The sequence below is a fragment of the Ammospiza nelsoni genome, chromosome 23 (genome assembly GCF_027579445.1).
Source record: "Ammospiza nelsoni isolate bAmmNel1 chromosome 23, bAmmNel1.pri, whole genome shotgun sequence".
In the NCBI taxonomy this organism is placed as follows: domain Eukaryota; kingdom Metazoa; phylum Chordata; class Aves; order Passeriformes; family Passerellidae; genus Ammospiza; species Ammospiza nelsoni.
The window spans coordinates 5893403-5912287 of NC_080655.1; the positions used below are offsets into that span (position 1 = coordinate 5893403).

Below are 18885 nucleotides of genomic sequence, written 5' to 3' on the forward strand. Positions count from 1 at the left end.
CGAGCGAAATAACGAGGGAAAAGGCAGCTCTATGGGCAGGAGCTGCCAGGCTCCCCTCCTCCCGTGCTGTTTGCGCTGCGATGTTCTGCTCGCTCTGCTCCGGGATTGCAGCGGACCCTGAACTGACTTGCCGGGTCGATTTTGATTGTCTGAGCACATAATGGAGTGTTTTTACACAGCAATTAGCGCGAACTGCTCTGGGATCCTTCTGTCAAGCGTTTCAATAGCTGCAATAACTCAGAGCTTTGCGGGGTTCGGGTTGTGCTGGCCACCAGCAGTGTCCGAGCTGCCTTTTTAAAACGAGTATTAAAGGAAGAGGTTTGGGGGGTTGGTAAGTGTTGTGATGATTTATGTATTAATTTTATTGAGGAATTATTGATTATCTGAATGTTTCATGCCCCGAAGGGTTAATTGACAGAGACTGCTGCGTTCATTTCTAGCCCCGAGGTGGTCTCGGTGCCATCATTCTGGTGATGGCTGAGGATCCTGATAAATGACTGTAGAAAACCTCAGGGTTTAACCGGGAGAGGAAACATCCCTCTCAGGGGGACAGGTTATCCCTGATGCTTTCTGAGCTCGTACCCAGCGCTGCTGTTTGGCAGCGGGCTGGGCAGGAGCGCGGCATTCCCGGCTCGGAATGCTGCCAGGGCAGTGCCAGGGGAAGCCGTGTGTGCCCTCGGGGAGCGCCGGCAGCCCCGGGCAGTGCTGGGCATGGATGTTCATGCTGTGCTCACTGCCTGGGGTGGCACACAGACCACAGGGATGCTTTTCCCAGAGACGCAGGTGCTCGGCTGTCAGAGCACAGCACCCAAACCCGCCCAGGAGGGGATTTTGCAGAGCCAGGTGAAAGCTGTCGGTGCTGGGTGAGAGCTGCTCGGTGCCCCTGCTGGGTGAGAGCTGCTCGGTGCCCCTGCTGGGTGAGAGCTGCTCGGTGCCCCTGCTGGGTGAGAGCTGTTCTGCTCCTCCCGCTCGCCTGAGGAGCGCAGTCTTGTGCAGCCACTGCATGGCCCGAGCTGTGCTGGCTTAGCTGGGAGGGAAATAAGGCAGGAGAAGGACGATGCTCGCTGGAGACCATGAAAGATGAGAGAAACATGCAGGCTGTATTTCCCCTGGGAGAGGGAACCACTTGTGGCATGAGGTGTGAGTGCACAGAGCTGTCCGTGGGGCTGGTTTGGAACCGGCTGCCCACGAGTGAGAAGTCACAGGCAAATGTGGGAGAATGCAGAACCTTGCCCGCTCCTGTGGGGACAGGGGCAGCCCCATCGGGCACCCCCTTCACCCTGAGGTGCCGCAGGATGGCACAGGATGGCACAGGATGGCACCCCGTTCACCCTGGGGTGCCACAGGATGGGGCGCGCGTTGGTGCCACTCCTCAGAGAAGGTGCTGCAGGTCATGCCCGCAGGGCTGTCCCCTGGGCTGGGAGCTGCACAGCTGTCCCACGAGCCCAGGGACATTCCGGTGCTCCCGGAGCTCAGTGCCGCCGTCACCCTGCCCACGGCGGCTGGAGCAGGGACACGGAGCGCTGGGACACGGAGCGCTGGGACACGGATCCCCGTGCATGGACCGGGGGGATGCTCGGAGGTGCTGCCGGCCCGGAGCGGTGCAGCCGGGCGCTGTCACAAATGCTGGATTTCAGCGGGGCTGGACCCTCGGGACAGCCTGGGGCACCCCGCACTTCGGGATGCTGCCGGTGCTGTCCCTTGGCCGCGGCCCCGTTCCGGTGTCTGTACCGGCCCCGCTCCCCCATGGGCTGTACCGGACCCGCTCTCCCCGTGTCTGTATCGGCCCCATTCCCGGTGTCTGTACCGCTCCCGGCGTCTGTCCCGGCCCCGCTCTCCGTGTCTTTCTCCCGTGTCTGTACCGGCCCCGTTCCCCCATGGGCTGTACCGGCTCCGTTCCCGTGTCTGTATTCCCCGTGTCTGTCCCGGCCCCATTCCCGTGTCTCTTATCTCCCATGTCCGCGCCGGCCCCGTTCCCCCATGGGCTGTCCCGGCCCGTTCCCGGTGTCCCAGCCCCGTTCCCCGTGTCAGTCCTGGCCCCGCTCCCCGTGTCTGTATCCCCCGCGTCTGTCCCGGCCCGTTCCGGTGTCTCTACCGGCCCTGTCCCCGTGTCTGTCCCGGCCCCGTTCCCCGCGTCTGTCCTGGCCCCGTTTCCCGTGTCTGTCCCAGTGGCGTCGGGGGAGCCTCAGTGTTCCTCCTTCCTCTTTGGGGAAAACCGACCCGTCTGGTGCTTCCCCAATAACCCTGCCAGGGAGACAGAGCACCGAACGGATGGGATGGAGGTGGAGAGTCAGGACGAGCTGGGAATGGCTGGAGCAGCCCTGGAGAGCTGGGGCTCCTCCCTGCTGCTGTCACTACTGTCAGCGAGTTGTGTGAGATCAGCACCCCAGGTACAGGTGGGGGGTTTGTCACAGCAAATCAGCATAAATTTTGTAGGAAGTGTGGATATTGGAGTGAGATCTAAGTTCTTTGTGGAAATACAGGCTTGAACTCCACATTCAAATATGTAAAGAAATGCTGGAGTGCTTGGAGAGCCACAAGGGCTGAAGAGGGAGCCCTGGGAGGGCAGCAGGAGCACGGAGCTGGTGGGCAGCTGCTCACAAAACTTCCCAGCTTCTTTGCTCCGTGCCCTGTGCTGTCAGCAAGCCACTGGCACTGTGAGAGCAGCATTTCCTCTGGAGCAAAAGAAAGGATCAGTAATCACCCTGGATTAGACACTGCCTCACACTAATGAGCTGGTGTCCCTGCCCCATCCTGCCGGTGCTGTACCCACCCCCATGCCCGTGTCCCCGCAAGAATCCCGACCGTGCTCACTCCTGCACCTCTCTGAACATGACCCCGATCCCATCCATCCCAAACCAGGTGTTTTCAGTGTGAAAATTCCATCACTGGTGAAATTGCAGCTGCGGTCCAGGAGAGGGGAGAGATTTCCCCTTTAGCTGAGGTGCCGGTGCCATCCTGTGTCACCCATCTCTGTCCCTCAGTGTGTGTCAGAGCTGCTCTGGGGCTGCAGCACAGGGGCCTGGAGCTTTTGGGGCTCCCCGGAGAGAACTGCAGCAAGCTGGGGGTGCAGGAGAGTGGAGCTGCTTTGGGGAAGGTTCCTGTGCAGCAGAGAGGCCAGTGTACTAAAGGGCTCACAGGAGGATGGGGAAATGGGAAAAGCTTCTTGGTGCTTAAAATATTGTCATAGCTGGGATCCCTGGCACCACTGCCCACCCTGCACGTGAGCTGGAGGAGCAGCCCCAGCTCAGATTGCCCAGGGAATCACAGGGTCTGGTGCAGTTCTGTCCCCATGGCTGTCACCAGGAAGGTGCCTGAATTGGGTGCAGGTGCTCAGGGCAGCCCCTGCCCCAGGAGGGGTGAGGAGCAGTTAATGAGCAAGGAAAAGTGGCAATGATGCAAAATGAACAAGCAAAATTAAACCACCAGCCAGGGTTTTCTAACGTGAGGCAGCTGGAAATTACCTGTTCCTCATAGTCACATGGGAATATTTAACATTCAAAATATGCTCAAAAGCAAAAAAAATCAAAATTAACAGAGAGTGGACTCTTTAAAAATTAACACTCAAGAGGAAAAAGAAAATCAGAAATATTTCACCTGCTTTGTAACAATTTATAATCCTGACCCCCTCAGTCCCATGTACCTGGCTACCAGCCCCTGCAAGGGGGACAGGTGGCAATGCTGGGGTGTAGTAAGGATCTCAGTTTGCTGAGGCTGCTTCTCTTTCACAAAAAACCAAAAGACACCGTGTTGGTTGTGCTTGCCAGGACCCCCCAGGGATGTGCTGGCCTGTCCAGCTGTCACTTGCAGGAAAGAAAGGGAGAATCTGTCTCAGCAGAGAGCACCTTGGGATGGAAAGTGGTGCCGTGACCACGAGTGGACATCAGCTGGACAGGGAGCACAAACGCCCTGACCCTGCACAGGTCTAGAGGGATGGGACAGGTTCTTATCCCCAGCCATGTACATGGGGAGGTACTGGATGGATTGCCCAGATACCCTGGGCTGGAAGACACTTCTGGAGGTCTCTTATCCACATTCTAATGGGTCCATCTTGTGAGGCTGGTCAGGATCTCATCCAGCTGGCAAACCTACTGAATAATCTTAGGAGTATCCCGAAGAGTCCCTCACCTTTTTCTCATTCTTTACAATCCCATGTTTCCTAATATCAAATTGCAAATCCCTATGGTTCTTTTGTGCCTATTACCTCTCATCCTTGCCCTGCACAGCTCCTATGAGATGTTGGCTCCAGCTTCTCTACACCCTTCTAGTCAATAGTTAAAGAGAGCAGTAACACTCTAACTATTGCTTCTGGTTTTGTGAGGACTGATCAAATCTCTTGGTGTGAGCAGTATGTGGGACAGAGTGGGGCAGAGTGGAGATGTCTTGGTTTGGAAAGCCAGAAGTCTGCTAAGGAAGGCAGGAGCCTCCCCTGAAATGGAGAATGGAAACCCTCCCCACCCCTCGGAATTGCTATAAATTTTAAATTAAGGCGTTCTCAGGCAAAAATATGGGAGCAGGAAATAACAGTTCTTTAATAGGGAAGGAAATAAAAAGATAAAATAAACAATACAGTAAGCCAAAACAACACTGACAGAGTCAGAAAACAACCTGACACCCTGTGGGTCAGGGTGCTGGCAGCAGTCCCATTGGAATTGTGGCTCAGCCCTCCTGCAGTGTCAGGGCTGGTTCTGCTGGAGCAGGGATCCTGGAGAAAGGTGCAGTCTCTGCCTCTGAAGATGCAGGGGAAGAAGAGGCAGCTGCTGTTCCTCTGGGCAATCCAGTGCAGAAGCTGTGCTGGTGTTCCAGAATCTCCAGATTATATCTGGGTAGGAATGCTTGGCTCCTCCCTCTGGGCTCACATCTCCCAGTGGGATGCTGTAGTTCTTATCAGCCATGCAGTGACATTCAGTAGTCTGTTATCAGCAGATGTCCCCCTGGAGGGAGGAGTGGGTGCAGAAGAGATAAGGAAAACTGCCCACTGAGCAGAAGTCAACTGCCATACAATGGCAAATGGAATCCAACTTGCTTGGCAATCCAGGACAGGGGAGCACAGCCCTGTGGGAGAGGGGGAAGGCAGATACTGCAGGGGGAGAGATGAGGGGCACAAACCTGGAGGGTGCCACACACCAGAAACCCCATGGCTCAAAGCTCAGCTGGAGGAGCCATCCCCCCCTTCCCAGGGGTCTCAGGTCTCCCCAGCCCCACAGAGGGGTCAGTTCTGCTGCTCTGTGCCCATCCCCAGAAACACCAGTGCCTGCTGTGATCCTGGCCCTGCACACCTTGCTGTGGAGCCAGGCACAGCCTGCAGAGCTGTTCTGTGTCCTGGGAAACCAGCAGGGACCTGGGGCAGGACACAGCTGATGGGGCTGCCAGGCTGCTGCTGCCACAGCCGGAGCTGGGGGAGGGAAAAGCAGCAGGTCCTGGCTGCTCCCAGGTGTCACCAAGCATCTTGTGTGATACTCCTCACTCCCCACACTCTTTCCCTTGAGGAGAATGGGACCAGGAGCCTTCAGGGCTGTTCTCACCTTGCAGAGACATTCTGAGACCCTGTCTGGAATTTAGCATCCCCCTGGGAGTCTGGGGCCCTGCTTCACCCTCTGAGGGCATCTCCTCTGAGCTGCCCTCTGGAATCAGGTGCCCCAGTGCCCTGACAGGGATGTGCAGGAGACAGGGATGCTTTGAAGCTGAGAAGACACTTCCCATGTCATACAGTGCTGGGTGCAGCACAGGGCAGAGTGAGGAAAGGTGATATTTTCTTGATATTTGCAATTCCTAAAGAGCCACAGAGCAGCAGGTGGGTGAGGCAGCAGGATTGCAGGCTCACACACAGCTGGTGTCTGCAGCAGCACAGCAGCAGAGCTGAAGGAGCTCCCCCCAGCCCAAACCCCTCCCTATGTGCAACATCTGCCCCTTGCAGCCCCCCTGTGGTAGAAACAGCCACCAGAGCCCCCCAGCATGGGGAGCACCCAGGAGCTGCCCCAGGAGCTGGCACAGCAGGATGTGGGGCTGCCCTCTGGAAGCCTGGGCAGGCAGGACAGCCCTGGAGGGTGTTGGGGCTGAAGGGGTGATTAAAGCCCCCTGGGGTTCCCTGCAGGGGTGACAGGGACCCCTGCGTGCCTTTAGGACATTCACACACCCTAGGGAGAAGGAGGGAGAAGCCAAAAATGCAGAGAGCACAAAATCCCAACGCAAAGTGTAAATAAATCCTTCCTGGGGTCAGTGCTGCCCTCCTGCCCCAGGCGATTGTGTACAGACCAGTGAGCCACCATCCTGTGCCCGATGCATGCCCAGTGCCAGGGCCCATCTACAGTTCCTTCTTCATGCCAAGGTCACCACAGGAGCCCCAGGTTGCACCAGGATCCATCCAAACATACCACAGAGGCACAGACTCACTCCCAGACCCTCCCACTTCTCAGGCCACAATGCAGCCCAGGACTAACAAATGCTGCCACAGCTGGCACCAGACTGTGGGTGCTCTCTGACAGACCTTCCTCCTGCTGGCAGACTGATAGGAAGAGCCATTCCTGCCTTGTTGTGTTGGTTTGGAAAGCCAGGTGTCTGCTAAGGAGGGCAGGAGCCTTCCTTGAAACGGAAAATGTAACCCCCCTCCCTCCAAATTATTATAATTTGGAAATTTAGGGGCTCTCAGGCAAAGATATGGGAGCAGGAATAACAGTTCTTTACTAGTGAAGAAAATTTTAAAAATAAAATAAAAATGCAATAGAACAAACAAACACTGCCAGAGTCAGAGCAGTCCCTGTCCCCTGTGTGTCAGGGGGGTGTCCCAGCCCCATCCATGGGGGCTCAGCCCTCCTGCAGTGCCAGCTGTGGCTCTGCTGCAGCAGGGATCCTGCACGAGGGGGGAGTTTTCCTCTGCAGCTCCAGGGCTGCTGCAGATGGGCCTGGGCTCCCTCTGGCCATGCAGGGCAGCAGAAAGCTGCTCCTCTGGCAATGCAGGGGGCAAAGGCTGCTGGGGTGTCCCAAAGCTCAGATTGGATCCAGGTAGGAATACTTGGCTCCTCCCCTGGGCGGAGCATCTCCCATGGGATGGTGGGATTGGATCAGCCCTGCAGGGACACTCAGTGGCCCATTAAGAGAAGATAATAAATAATGGCCCATTAACAGCAGATATTTCCTGGAGGGAGGATTGGCTGTGGGAGAGATTAAAAAAACTGCCCTATGAACAGAAGATAACTACCCCACCTCTAACAGATGATGATAGAATATACACTTATCTTACACTTATACACAATCCAGGACGCCTGTACAGTCCAAAGCCCACAATCTCCTCCTTGGGAATGCCTGGGAGAAAGGAAACCAAAGCAGGAACAATGGGAAATGTTTATGGGCTTGGGGTTGTGGATGAGGGAGATAAAGCTGGTGAGGGACACTTGAAGAGCTGGGCTCTGCACACTGCAGTGCATTCACAGGTTTATATTCACCATTTATCAGCTTTGAGGAGCTTTTTTCCCCCCCACACCTGAAATATCAAGACTAAGAAGGGTTTCCTGCTTTCTGGGATTTGGGTTCCTTCAAAGGGACTCTACAGAGTCCATCTGCTGACTCCATAACGGCACTCCACAGGGACACAGCTGTGCTCTGCATCCTTGCCAGCAGCAGCCCAAAGACTTTAGAGGCAGGAAGGGATTCAGCTCCCTTTGCCCAGCACCTCAATCACATCCTCAGGCTCTCCCATGGGTGACAGTGGCTTTTTGCTGTGAGTGCCCCAAGGGGGAACATCTCCCAGCACTCCTGCTCAATGGCACTTTGGGATACCTAAATGGGCAGGTCCAAACCAAGGACTGACTTCAGGGAGAGCTGCTGGCACTGAATCCAGGGCTCTGGCTGATGTTTCCCTCTGGAGCAGGGCACTAACCAGAAACAGGAATTCCTGTCCTGTGGAGCACAGGAGGAGAAAACCAAACTGAGAAAATCTGAGACCAGGCACAGCTTGTGAGAGAACCTGAACAGCACCAAGGGAACAGCACAGCTCCTCAGCAAGTGTTTCCAAATGTTCTTTTGTGTCCTCTGGGCAAGTTGGAGCCCCTAGGCCAGCAGGAGCTGAAATGCCCTGGTCCCCTGGCAGTGCTCAGTGTGCCTTCATCCCTGCACTGAGGATGATGAGCATGATTCTGCAAATGCTTGGTGGCTGTGAGTCTGGACTCCAGGCTCAGGGCAGTGCAAAGACACCAAACTCCACAGCAAGCAGACAAAATAGTAGTGAGGGAGCCCAGGTCAGGGGGCTGGATGGAGTGAGGGGTGGGTGGGAGTGCTCAGAGGAAAGCCAGAATTGCAGGGCCATTAATCATAGAGCCCCAGAACAGTCTGGGTTGGAAGGGACCTCAAAGATCATCTCATTCCACCTTCCACCATCCCAGGCTGCTCTAAGCTCCATCCAACCTGACTCCAAACACTGCCAGGGATGGAGCAGCCACAGCTCCTTTGGGCACCCTGTGCCAGGGCCTCAGCACCCTCACAGGGAAGAATTTCTTATGAACATAAAATCTAAATGTGCCCTCTGTCTGTGGCAAGCCATTCTCCCTTATCCTGTCACTATCTGCCCATGTAAAAGTTGCTCTCCCTCTTTTCTTTAAGCCCCTTTAGGCACTGGAAGGGGCTCTGAGGTCTCCCCAGAGCTGCTTTTCTCCAGGCTGAGCCCCAGAGCTCTCAGCATGCCTTAATAGTGAAGTCAGTCCTGGAGCAGCCTGAGGAGCATGTTTGGTGGGATGGTTTTCCAAGCAATATCTCATTGAATTGAAAAGGAAAAGCTTAATGAAAATGTACAGTGTTCATGGGGCTGTAAACGGTAGAAATGTAGTAACAAGTTCAGTCAGGAGAGATCATTTCAATGTTTTCATTTCATGGTGTCTTTCTAAAAAAGGGTTTCCATTTACATATTTTCACCTGCTGCTGTTACATTTACCCATAGGCCATTTAATATTCACATCGCAGGACTTCAACACTACCAAATCAAAACATTTTGCTGTTTTTGAAACACAGTGTGTTGGTTTTTTGGGTTTTTTTTTTTTTTTTTTTTTTTGTTGTCCTATGCTAAATATTGACATGCTGGCTCTTTGTTCTAGGCCCAAGGGAAAGGAAGTTCAGAAGTCTCTGAATTTCCAGTGAGTTTCATGGCATTTCTTCCCATTTCCTCCTGCTGCTTCATCTCCCAGGCCCCTTTTCTGCCACAGGCTCTGCTCCCTTCTGCTCTTGATGCCACGAGGTTCGGGTCCAGCAGTGTTCCCTTTACCTGGCTGCTGTTTGCCCAGGGTGGGTAGGGCTGGCATTAATGGGATGCTGGGGAGGAAACTGCTCCATGAACAAGGGGTGTGTCACAGACATCTTTTATGAAAATCCTTTCCTTAGGATTTTTCCTCCTGAGAAGCTGTGAGGCCTCAGGAACAAAATGTAAACAATGATTATCTGCTGCTGTGGAATGCAACAGGTGCATCTGTGATTGGTCTCATGTGGTTGTTTCTGATTAATGGCCAATCACAGTCAGCTGGCTTGGACTCTCTACCCGAGATGCAAACCTTTGTTATCATTCCATTCTTTTTCTATTCTTAGCCAGCCTTCTGATGAAACCTTTTCTTCTATTCTTTTATCACAGTTTTAATGTAATATATATCATAAAATAATAAATCAAGCCTTCTGAAACATGGAGTCAGATCCTCGTCTCTTCCCTCATCCTGGGACCCCTGTGAACACGGTCTCAGGGGTGCATCCCTCAAGTCCTTCCAGATACAACAGGCAGTGCTGCAGGTGATAATGCAGGGGATAATGCAGATAACAATGCAGGTGACAATGCAGGTGACAAGGGCTGGGCCTACAGTGCCATCACACCTGAGACCTCCCCAGGATCTCAGTTCCAAAGCAAAGAGGCTTCTCTTGCAGGGCTGGTTGAAGTGGTGATGAGCATCTGGATGTGGGCAGATCTCTGACTCTTGCTGGGGACACTTTCAGATACCACAGAATTCTGGAATCTTCTGAGCCAATGAATAGGACAAATAGGAGGTTGGCAATGATTAGGATGAAATTGGCGATTAGGAAGAATAGTAGGTAGGTGAAAAATTTTGTAATATAAGAGTCTGAGGCCATATATCAGGTTGCAAATTGTAGGATAGATCATGGTATCAACAGTGCAATGGGGAAGAAGGTAAGGGAGTAGAAGTCTATTTTTAGGCTGATGGGGATTTTGAAGTTTATAATGAATTTTCATTCTCAGAAGGAGGTGAGGCTTTCTGTTCTGGAGTGGATGTGGATTGCTATTGGGATTAGGCTGATCAAGAAGGGAGGGACCCATGAGAGTGGCTGAATTCAACTCCTGCACGAGGGGAGATGCAGGACGGCTCTGCCTCATCCCAAAACCAGCAACTGGTGCCCAGGTCACCCTGGGATGGAAGAGCCAGGGGATGGAGAGAGGGAGGGAGCCGGGGATGGAGGGAGCCAGAGGATGGAGGAGCCGAGGGATGGAGGAGCCAGGGATGGATGGATGGATGGATGGATGGATGGATGGATGGATGGATGGATGGATGGATGGATGGATGGATGGATGGAGAAGCCGGGGATGGAGGAGCCGGGGATGGATGGAGGAGCCGGGGATGCAGGGATCTGCTGCTGGCCGGTCCCAAGCCCTGGGCTCCAGCCCGCCCAGCCCCATCCCGCTGTTCCTCTCCTGCACCGCCCGGCTCCCTGCAAGGTCCTTGCAGCTCAAAGCCTCCCTCGCTCCCCCCGCTCCCTGCCCGCCCCCCGGGCTAAGCAATGTGCCACAGCCTCCCCTCTCTCCCGCCCTTTCTTGAAGAATAACCTCATAAATCTGCCCGGGGCAACGCAAACACTGAGCTCATGGCCCTTAGATGTGTGTGGGAGGAGCTCTCGCCGGCGATTAAAGCAGTTGAAGGTTTGCTTTGAAAAGCGCTTTGATTCTGCTGGGGGCTCCGGTGCCAAAGGCAGCGCTGGGGCTGCGAACGCCGCTCCCCCCCCGCACCTGCCTGGGTCAGGGAGCAGCGGCGGCCCGGGGCAGGAACGGGAGGGACCGGGAGCACAGGGGAGCACAGGGACCCCTCTGGGGACGGGGGAGCACAGGGACCCCTCGGGGAGCACAGGGACCCCTCTGGGAGTGAGGGGAGCTGAGGGACCCCTCTGGGGAGCAGGGGGAGCTGAGGGACCCCTCTGGGGAGCAGGGGGAGCCGAGGCATCTCTCTGGGTGTGGGGGAGACCGGGGACCCCTCTGGGGTGCAGGGGGAGCACAGGGAACCCTTTGGGAAAGGGGAGAGCCCAGGGACCCCTCTGGGGAGCCCAGGGACCCCTGTGGGGTGCAGGGGGAGCAGAGCACTCCTGGCTCTGCAGTGGGAGCCCAGGGATCCCTCTGGGACCAGGGGGAGCCCAGGGACCTCTTTGGGAGCAGGGGGAGCCCAGGGACCTCTTTGGGAGCAAGGGGAGCACAGGGAGCAGGGGAGCACAGCATTCCCAGCTCTGCAGTGGAGCCCAGAGACCCCTCTGGGAACAGGGAGCATCCTCTGCCCACGGCAGGGCAGTGCCTGGGACACGCACACCCAGCCGGGGTGTGGAATGGCTCCCTGCCTCTGGAACTCGCTGCTGCTCCTCAGGTCCTGCCCCAGGGGCTGGGCTGGGCTCAGGGACGGGGTCCTGCCCCTGGGACAGGGACTGGAGGGACAGGAGAGGAGACAGGACAGGGATCACTCTGAAAAGTGATGGGAAGGGAGAGGGCAGGGCTGGCAGGGCTGGGAGGGGATGGCATGAGTTTGGTAGGAGCAGGAAAGACATCAGGAAAGGTTTGTGTGAGGAGCAGCAGGACCAAGGACAAACGTCCTGCCAGGCTGCAGCCCATGGGGAGGCAGGAGCTGTGCCAGAATGCAGAGCAGGGGCAGGATCCAGGGAAGCTCAGGTGATGCCTTCAGTCCTGCAGGGATGCATCAAGGACCCACAAAGGGCTCATGTAAAACCATTCCCAGCTGCACCAGGCTTTGCTGGCAGGGATGAAGGAGGGCAGCTCCCACTCTCCTCCCCTCCATGGATGGACAGGTCTCTCAGGCTATCCACAGCTCTCTGTCTCCCTTTGCCTTGTTTGCAGCCTTCCTGTGGCAGTTTCAAGCCCTTTGAAGGATTTGCAAATGAAAAGCAGTGCCCATGGGAGTGGAGCAGTGGAACACACCTGTAAGGGCAGGACATGCTCTAGGGACAGGCTGTCTGTTCTGGTGAGCAGCCACAGGCCCCACTACAAAGAGAGCCCGGGAGACAGGATGGTTCCCAGCTCTGAACATCCCCGTGGGGCTCAAATTAGGAACATTCCCTTGCTTCAAAGGGAGGGTGAAGCCCAAGCACCACGTGTCATCCCATCAGATGTGCCACGATCCCATCAGGGAACCACAGGGCTGCAAGGGAGCAGAAATTTGGCAGGGAGACCAGGGGCAGGCAGGCATGGGGCTGCCCTACACCCAGGCTGAAAGGTTTGGTGAGGTGACACTGAGCCATGAAGGCCATTTGGGACATTCCCCCTTGTTTTTGTTTGGAAAGACAGGAGTCTGCTAAGGAAGGCAGGAGCCTCCCCTGAAATGGAGAATGGAAACCCTCCCCACCCCTCTGAATTGCTATAAATTTTAAATTAAGGGGCTCTCAGGCAAAAATATGGCAGCAGGAAATAACAGTTCTTTAATAGGGAAGAAAATAAAAATAAACATTGCAGTAAGCCAAAACAACACTGACAGCGTCAGAGCCCAGCCTGACACCCTGTGGGTCAGGGTGCTGGCAGCAGTCCCATTGGAATTGTGGCTCAGCCCTCCTGCAGTGTCAGGGCTGGTTCTGCTGGAGCAGGGATCCTGGAGAAAGGTGCAGTCTCTGCCTCTGAAGATCCAGGGGAAGAAGAGGCAGCTGCTGTTCCTCTGGGCAATCCAGTGGAGAAGCTGTGCTGGTGTTCCAGAATCTCCAGATTATATCCGGGTAGGAATGCTTGGCTCCTCCCTCTGGGCTCACATCTCCCAATGGGATGCTGTAGTTCTTATCAGCCATGCACTGACATTCAATAGCTGTTATCAGCAGATGTCCCCCTGAGGGAGGAGTGACTGTGATCACTCAGAGAGAGATAAGGCAAACTGCCCACTTGACAAAAGATAATCTGCCATACAGATGGTAATTGAAAATATCTTGCACTGCAATCTGGAACTCCCCTGCCTGTGCCACCTCCCAGTGCTGGCTGTGCCAGCATGGAGCAATGGGGGCTGTGGCAGTGTGAGGTGTGGCAGCACAGGGATCTCAGGGACCTGCAGGGTCAGAAGGCACGAGTCACCTCCCCAAGGATGTCACCTGATGTGGGGATGGCTCTGGGTATAATTGTGTCTTGAAATTTCAAGAGAATTCACGTTGTGGGTATTTCTCAACTTCAGTAAAGCAAATATTCATCTTTGCATGAAACCTGCAGGAAAGACATTTGCACCTTTAGATAGAAATTAATCTTCTGTCTTTCCCTGAGGATGCAAGAAAAAATTCTGGTCGCAGGAAACAATCTCTGCAGTTCTGCTTTGTCCCTGGTTCTGCGTCCCTGAAAGTGTCCCCCTGCACCAGCCCTTCAGGGCTTGGGGGCTGAGAAAGGAAACAGCCATGTGAGCACTTCATCTTGGAATGACAGAATGGGTTGGAAAGAACTGGAATGCTCATCCTGTTCCACCTGACTGCCACAGACAGGGACACCTTCCACTGTACCAGGTTATTCCAAGCCCTGTCCAGCCTGGCCATGGACACTGCCAGGGATCCTGCCCACCCTCACAGGGAACAATTCCTTCCCACTATCCCAATATCTCTGGCAGTTCAAAGCCATTCCCCCTTGTCCTATCATTCCAGGCCCTTATCCCCAGTCCCTCTCTATCTCCCTTGGAGCCCCTTTAGGCTCTCGAAGGCTTTCTGAGCTCTCCCTGGAGCTTTCTCAGGTGAACACCCCAGTTCCCCAGCCTGGCTGCAGAGCAGGGGGGCTCCAGCCCTGTCAGCAGCTCTCAGAGCCTCCCCTGCCCTCCCCAGCAGCTCTGGCTCACCCTGGCTCAGGGTGAATTCTGTGCTGCTCATGCTCAGCTGGCTGCTCACAGGGAAGGATGAGATGCAGACCCACAGAGCTGCTCTCTGGATCTCTTCTCCTGGGCACAGGGGCTGGCAGTGGTCAGATCATCCCAAAACTGGAAGGTCCCCTCATACACCAAAGGACAGAGAAGCACCTTTAGGCTCAGGTGTGTGGTACTGTAGCAAAGGCACCACAGCAGGACAGGACCCTGCTCAGAGGTGCAGGTGAGGTTTGTGCGCTGCCCTGATTTCCTGTGGCAGTGTGCTCCATGGATTAATGAGGTCCTGCTGCACAGGGATGTTTGATGTGTGCCCTGGTGTTCCCTGTGTGTCACCACAGGACATGAAATAACACGATGCACACACACTGCTGTTTTCAAGGTAAAAAGAGAAGTTTATTTTCTGACTCTAACATTTATAGAGTTCTAAAAGTGACAGTAGATTAGAAAGTGAAGGTGCTGCCTCTCCAATGACACTGAACAAAAGCCAGAACAGGACCTTGATTAGAGGTGCAGGTGAGGTTTGTGTGCTGCCCTGATTTCTTGTGGCAGTGTGCTCCATGGATTAATGAGGTCCTGTTGCACAGAAAGGTTTGATGTGTTCCATGTGTGTGTGCCCTCATGTTCCATGTGTGTCACCAAAGGACACAAAATAACACGATGTGCACACTGTTTTTTTCAAAGTAAAAAGGGAAGTTTATTTTCTGACTCTAACATTTATAGAATTCTAAATTCTAATTCTCGTAGATTAGAAAGTGAAGGTGCTACCTCTCCAATGACATTAAACAAACAGTCTATCAAATTTCTCTTCTTTCATAAAAGAATACAAAACAATAAGTTACTTACAGAAAGTTTGTTACAAAAATGTAAACATCAGAAAGCCTAAAAAAATCTTTAATAATCAAAGCAACACGTGTGGGGCTTTCTAGAGCATGGAGCAGCCCTCCTTTACCTGTGAGTGTAAGTTCTCTGCAGATCAGGGCCAGGCAGCAGGTTCCTGTGCTGCAGGTTGTGTTTGCAGCTGCTCCTGTGCAGGGAAGTGCCTGCCAGTTCAGGCATTGTTGTGCTTTCATGTGGTGTAAGACAGCAGAAGATTTATTAGTGACAAAAGCATGAATGCTGGAAGCTGTGATTTATTGAAGAAGGGGGAGAGGAAATGTGCAGCAGCCCGTGCTGGTTAGTGTGGTGTGCCTGAGGTGAGCTGTGAAAACCGCCCTGCTCCTCCATGGAGAGCTCTGGGGAGACTGTGGGGTGCATCCAGTCCCCTTCAGGGGAGATCTAACAGCACACAGATGCTCCGGGGAAAGGGTTTCTCCTGGTGAATGTCAGAACTCAGTGCATCCCTCCGGGTGTCCAGAGTTGCCCAGGACCCCACTGGGGGGCTCAGAGACCCTGGCACACAGCCCAGAGCACCTGTGGGTTTGATTGTGACCCCTGGAGCAAATTGCCAACTTGTATGAGGACCTGAAAGTCACAGAAGTTTAAATAGTATAATAATAAAATTATCACAGGGTGAAAATGTAGATGTTAGGATTTTTGGTATGGGGGTTATGGAGACAAGATGGAGGAACTTGGCTGTGTCCAGCCTCTCTTCTTCTTCTTCTTGTTCTCCATTTTCTGCAGTGATGTTGGCACTTTGGGATTGGTTTAGGGTAGAAGTGCACTGTCTAACACAGGTGATAGGTATTGGGAATTAAGTGTAAATATGTTATACGTAGTTTGTAGTATAAAAGGACAACACAGAGTGCCTGTGGCTGCCCTGCTGAGCAGATCTCAGCTGGGCAGAAAGAAAATTTTATAGATAAGAATTAATAAACAACCTCAAGACTGAAAAGTGAAGAGTCCAGACTTGTTCTTCAGTTGCACGGGCTGAAGCAGAGACATCCTGCACAACTCAGGGCAGCAATTAACAACCAAAACCCGAGAGATGAAGGCACACAAGGACTCAGAGTTTTGGGGACAGGTGTCCCACAAGCTTGTGTGATATAGCTGGGAGACACAAAGGACAGTGCAGCATGAGGAACAGGTCTTCAGTTCTGTCCCAGCCTTATGGTTGACCCCAAAACTTTTCCTGTGCCTCAGTCTCCCCATCTTTAAAGCACTACTAATAACCCCTTCCCAACCTGCTTTGAGATCAATTGCTCAAACTGGTGCTCTGGAAGAGCTAGAGACTTTCCAGCCACATGTCTGGACCTCTCAAGATAAAATACCTTCTAGAAGTTTATTAAAAAGTTCTTGAGCTTTCCATTTGTTCAGCCACAACACGAAGAGAAAAGCACCACTGAACTCTCAGATTCAGTGGCTGCCTTTCATGTGCACTGACCTCATCACTGACGGAGCAGCCACAAGTCAGAGCAGCTGCTCAGAAACTCCTCACAGCCAAGGCAGCAGCTCAGAGCAGGGAGAGAAGCTCTCAGAGATGCTGTAAAGCCCAGATCTGTTTTCTGTAGGAAGCTCCCTTATTGCAGCACAATTCCTCATGCATGGATGGGGTAAATAGCAGCTGGTGCAGCTCTTTGCTGAGCCTAAAAAGGAGGGAAAAGGCTGGCTCAGGTTAAACAAGTAGGGATGTTCTCTTCAGGTTTCCCAAGCAATTAAAACCAAACCAAACCAAAACACAGCAAGTTTTCTCTGACTATCCCCAAACCATTTTGCTTTGACCCAAACCAGAGTACTTTTCTTTTTTGAGTCATCTGAAAATCTTTGAACCCTTTAAAAAAAAAAGGTCTTACAATGAAAAATGCTGCCATTTCCCCCAGCCTCACTGATTTTTTAGTGGAACACAATTTTTCTGTGAACTTACTTTTGACCAAAATGCTGTGAACTCCACCTTGGCTGGAAGTCGCAGTCATCCAGATAAGCTTGTGCTGTCACTTGCTTTTCCTTTCAACAACATTTCTGTCTTTTCCCCTCCCACTGCACAGACACAAAGGTCCCATGGGAGCATCACCCTCATGCCAGGGCTGTGCTGAGTTCCCAGGGACACTAAAGAGGGGCTGGGAGAGGGAAGGGAAGAACCCATGAAGGCTCTTTTTAGCTTCAGAGAGCTGCTCTGACTACCTCTGGCTACTGCCAAGGCACCTTTGAAACACCTTTGAAACATCTCCAGCATGTTGGGCACCATGACTGGGCTGCAGGGGAAATCCACATTCCCTTTGAAGTCTGGATACTTGAACAGTCTTAGAATTATAGGGCTGTAATGTGCAGGAATGTGTGGGGCTGTAATTGTGACTTAGATCCTTGGATGAAAGGTGCTATGTACATACAAAAGGTATTATCATTATTGCTACTATTATTACGATTATTATTACTATTATTATTGCTATTATTATTATTATAGGCCTGCAATATGTGGATTGGAGATGAAAGTAGCACCAAAAGATCCTGAAATACAAGATGTGTCTTAAGGAAATTTCAGCTTGGAGTTGGGTTTTGTCTACACAGGAAAAGTGGGGCTGACTGGCTCTGCTGCACTGACAGCTCTGGGGTTTGATGGAAGAGCTCCTGTATGCAGCCGTAATTCCTAAATCTGAGTTCCTCTGGCCTTTGGAAGGGTGTTTCCAGTCGGAGCAATTCCAGAGCAGTTTCAGCATAAAAAGTGAAAACAGACATTTTCACCATTCTTTACGAGACGCCCTGATTGCTCTGTAGAAATCACAAAATCAGTCCCTGGTGTTTGGGCCATTCAGTGTGAGGAGTTTGGCAGTTGGTGTCCTCACAGGCCTCAGTGTCAATTCCTTGTCTTCTTCTCTGCCTCTGCCAGGGTCAGGATTGAAAGCACTTAGAATGATATTTTGTGTTAGGGCTCAAATGTTTATTATTTCTTATCTATATAACAGCCCCAAAAGCAGTGAGTTCTACAGCATTTCACTAACAAGCTGCAAAATGGCAAACTATCTTTCTATACAAGGCCTTTTAAGGCTAAACTGTCCAGTTAAGAAAGGACACCTAAATTATTTTTACTTCTAACCCAATAACTAATCACACAAAGCTGGCAATGCAGACTTTTCTGTCCAATTACATAACACCACTCAAACCCATGGAGAAGAAGGTGAAGAAGGATCAGCCACCACCCTAAAACCTCCATCTTGCCTTATATGTATTACTATAATTTAAAACCTTAAACTAAGTTTTCCACCCTGTGATATTACACACCTCTATTCAAACTCCACACTCGCAATCCCAGTTCTATCAATCAATTTTGGGAGTCTTCTCCATGGCCTCAGGTCAAATTCTGTTGGGGATCAGTGCCTGTCAGCAGAGAAAGTTTAAAATTCTCAGCATGCAGGGTTGAGCAGCTCAGAGGCTGCAGTGGAGGCTGGAGCAGGCTCCTGGTGTCGCTGGGTGTGGAGAGAGCTCCTGTGCTCTGCTCCTCCTGCACTGCAGCAGGGCTGGGCCCAGAGCTGTGTCCTGCCCTCTCCAGCCCCTTCCAGCACCCAGCACGCTCTGCCAGGGCGGTCTGGATGCAGCACATGGAGAATCACAGAATGACCAGGTTGGAAGAGACTTTCAGGATCATTGAGTCCAACCCAGCCCCAGCACCTCAACTCAACCCTGGCACCCAGTGCCACATCCAGGCTTTGTTAAACACACCCAGGGGTGGTGACTCCACCACCTCCCTGGACAGGTCATTCCAGAACTTTATCACTCTTTCTGTGAAAACTTTTTCCTAATATCCAACCTGTATTTCCCTCTATGCAGCTTGAGACTGTGACCTCTGGTTCTGTCAGTGCTGCCTGGAGAAAGAGCCCAGCCCCAGCTGAGCACAGGCACCTTTCAGGAGCTGTGCAGTGATGGGGGCAGCCCTGAGTCTCCTTTT

The 18885-nt window shown here is 52.8% G+C and overlaps 1 protein-coding gene across 1 annotated transcript in view; it reads left to right on the plus strand.

Annotated features, from left to right (window-relative positions):
• LGR6 (leucine rich repeat containing G protein-coupled receptor 6) overlaps window positions 1–18885 on the plus strand; it is a 170707-nt gene that overhangs the window by 340 nt on the left and 151482 nt on the right. The gene's annotated exons all lie outside the window — the stretch shown is intronic.